The sequence below is a fragment of the Citrus clementina genome, unplaced genomic scaffold (assembly GCF_000493195.1).
Source record: "Citrus clementina cultivar Clemenules unplaced genomic scaffold, Citrus_clementina_v1.0 scaffold_1, whole genome shotgun sequence".
Lineage (NCBI taxonomy): Eukaryota > Viridiplantae > Streptophyta > Magnoliopsida > Sapindales > Rutaceae > Citrus > Citrus x clementina.
In genome coordinates this window covers 18,443,760-18,447,623 of record NW_006263303.1, presented here as the reverse complement: position 1 = coordinate 18,447,623, position 3,864 = coordinate 18,443,760, and positions in this window count along the sequence as shown.

Genomic DNA, 3,864 nt, shown 5'->3' with positions numbered 1-3,864 from the left:
CTTTAGTGGGTCTTATTCCATTTTCATTTTGAACTTTCTGCTATTAAAAAAAAAATTTTTTGAGGTTGCCCCCAGGGGGGGGGGGGGTTGTTCATTTGTTAAAGAAGATGAAGGGGTTAATTTCGAAAATAAACTAGGGTTTCAAAATCACCTTGCATTCATCAATTAATTTTGGGGTGCGGCAAGAAAATGGGCTTTTTAAGGAAAGTAGTGGTGTGCCAATAGCACCACTCTTTGCTTATTTGTCCATTATTAATAGATAAAATGATTTGTTTTTCACTTTTAAATCCCGAACAATTCAATTAAAGTTGAGATTTAAGGTCATTTCTTCAAATTGCTCGCTATTTCTAAATTTATGGCATTTGCAGTAACATCATCTATGTTACCTATCAAATAAAAAGGCCTTCTTAGGAAGACTGTCTAGTTCTTCGAACAAGATTAATTTAAACCCTCTAATAATACGGCTAGACAAATATATTCCTCAATGAAATTGATAAATACTTCAGTCCGTAAATCATAATCAAGATTTAAGATAAAAAATGTGTTTTTTACCGATTCATAGATGGAGTAAATATCCCTATAATATTTGTGAGGACATATATCAAGATTATTTTATCATAGAATAGATATAGTTAATTCTAGTAGATAATTTATATAAGGGAGCACCTAAGTTACAATCAACGTATCTTACGTCTTTTGTCTTTTTCCTTTTGGCTAATTTCTTATGGGTCTTTCTATTCTTCAATTTTTACACTTATGGATGTATTTGCTCTCTTCCATCCCTTTTACACCTATTTCTCATTTTTTCTAAGGTTTTGTTTATTTCTTTAAACAATAATAAATGGTTATCGAATTCATATAAATCTATAATTTCAGAATAGACTTCTGGTCCTAAATTTATTATTCATATCCTTTCTTGTTCTAGCAATTCTATTTTCTGAGTTACTAAACCTATGTATGTATTTAGTATATTTTCCCATCCTAAAATCATGCGGTCTATACAATTTGCCAATTCATGTATTATATTAAATGCATGTTGATTATGATTATTCATGATGCTTCCTTTTTATACCAGTATATTAGAAATTTTATAAACTCATCTATAAATTTCATTTTCTTTTCTATTAAAATTTCACCTCCTATTGTATCTATATTTCTTTCTCTAAGTTCTGCTGTTAATTCGAGTTCTATATTCCTTATATTATTTTTATCAGTTTTTTAAGCCATTATGAGATTTTTTATTTCTTCTCTGTTATACACTTTTAATGTATATAAGCTATTAACTATTGCTTGTATCGGATCCATTAATCTTATGTTTTTTGTAGATGTCGATGAGAATAGGTATTTAAAAGTGCTGCCAATAATTTGATATTTAGGGTTTATGGCTCTGATACCATCTTTTGCCTTCGCTTTATTTAACTAAATTACAGAAATGCTAAATTAAATTACAATAAATTACTGAATAAATAATCAATCACCAACAACTATAAAAAAAATTTAAAATCAACTATATGATTAAAAAATTATCTTTTAATATACAACTATTCATAAAAATAATGTATATTTGGTTTAAAAGTACGTGGCGTTGTTATACCAGAGTGATGAGATCCTTGGCAAATTCAGCCAAGATATTTAATTCTCCTTTGGACCAGTAGCCCGCACACTTTGGTTTCCAGCCTATATACTTTTTCCAAATTATAATTCAATTTCTTCATTATCTGAATTTTCTATATAATTTATGTATGATGGTTCAACTTTCCAATTTTCATCTTCTATATATGCCAAAGCTATGTCAATTCCTTGTTCTACTGTTAACATAATTATGTTATGCTTTAGATTATCTATTTCGATATGATTTATTATCTTTCGTTTTATTTCATGAGGAAGATCTAGTGAGAGTACAACTAACAATTCTTCTGTTCTAACGAGCTCCTGTTTACTAAACAGATATCAGTCTTGTTTAAATGATCCTAAATTAAAGTCCATTATCATCATAAAATCATTATATGTTATTCTAGTACTGGGATCTATCATATATTCTTTGGATTCGCCTAAGTAAAATCTATGATCCATATTATAGAAGATAATCAAAAACTTGCTTCATTGTAAAAGTATGCTCTTCCTCCATAAATCTCCTCATCATCAATCATCAACAAACTTCCACCAACAAATAAGGTTTGAGAATTATTACCTAGCTTATTCTTGTTTCCTTGCCTTTCAATCCTTTTCCAGTGACCTGCAGTCTGCTTGTCCTTATTCCCTCAACGGCCTCCTTGCCTTAACGGGATCAGCGGACTCGATCGGCCTTACTGTATGGATCTAGATCGTTTGGCTTAGAAATGTTGAATAAGTTTAGGTTTCTCTTTCCTTTCTATGGGGTTATTTTGTTTTTGATCAGTGATGTCTTGATTTAGGAATTAGAGCTATAGAGTTGTTTAGTTCTTCATTTTTCAGAGGTTTTGAACTGTCGGGCAAGACTGAATTATGGTGAATGATAAGCTCTGAGAGCTTTTCTTTTCTTTTGATTTATTTATATCTCAAATCCATTTGATACAATTACATTACTGCCCTTATATTATTAGGCTTCTTACATCATTGCTTACGTTTTATCTCTCAAATCTATTTGATACAATTACATTACTGCCCTTATATTATTGGGCTTCTTACATCATTGCTTACGTTTTCTCCTTTGTAATCACAGGCTTTATCTTGTCTGTCATTTTCTTTATGCTGTCTGGCTTTATCTTGTCGGGCATCTCCTTTATGTTGTTTGGCTTTATTTTGTAGGGCATCTCCTTTATGCTGTCTGCCATTATTTTATTTCCATGAGTTGGTAAGCATGTTCCATGGTTTTACTGCTGCTGGGGAAATGCATAGTGCTTATCTCATTGATGAAATCTAGTAACAGATTTGAGGGTGTATGGCTATCTTCAGAGGTTATGAGGATGTAATTCTGGAATTTGATAATGGTTCTGAAATTCCTTTTATACAGATCTTTAGCTATGCTCCATATGGCCTTTATTCCTCTGGCTCTACGTGTTCTGATCCAAAGTTCATTTATGTGAGGAACATTTGTGTATTCTGTACCTACTTCGATTTTGAAATTTTTTGTGAGATGACCTATAGAAATCATATAAAAAACTTGATATTCAACATTCTAATAGTATTCGGGGCTTATGGTGTAGAATTTTAGGTATATTGGTCTTTTTTGGGCGAATTTTGAGACTTCTTTGACTAATAGGTCATCAAGACTGGCTATTTCCCGAAGGTCTATATCTGGATATACTAAGTCTAGATACCCATACTTTGCTACTTTCCCAACAAGGAGTGGATCTGCTCCTTTTGTAACAATCATCCTGGGGTACATATTTTTCCCAGGTGCTTTGAAAATTGTATTATTGTAGGAACAAGTGGAATATACCCACGTAGAGAATTGTTTATATTCTTCTTCTTTTGGATTTAGGGGTCTCTCCTCCTCTTCTGTACAAGGATTGTTTATTTGGTTATACTTTTTTGGAGGGTTTGAATTTAATGACTCGACTTCTATGGATACGGTTTTATTCGGAACTGGGTCAGAGATTGGATTATGTTCTCTGAGGGATCCACTACTGCTTCATGTTTCTATTGGGCCAATGTTTATTGGACTTGTGTTTATTGGGAGTACTTTTGTTAGGTCGTCTATGTATGACTCTAGCAAATTTACTCCTCTTTCATAAGCCTCAGAAGCCTCCTTTAAGTAATTTATTGCATCAATTATGTTAGATGCTTCAGTTTGAGCCTTTGTATTTCGGTTTCTATTTTGCCGATGATTCTATTTACTTCGAGATTCATTCTCCGAATTCTATGTTCCTGCTTAAGAAATCT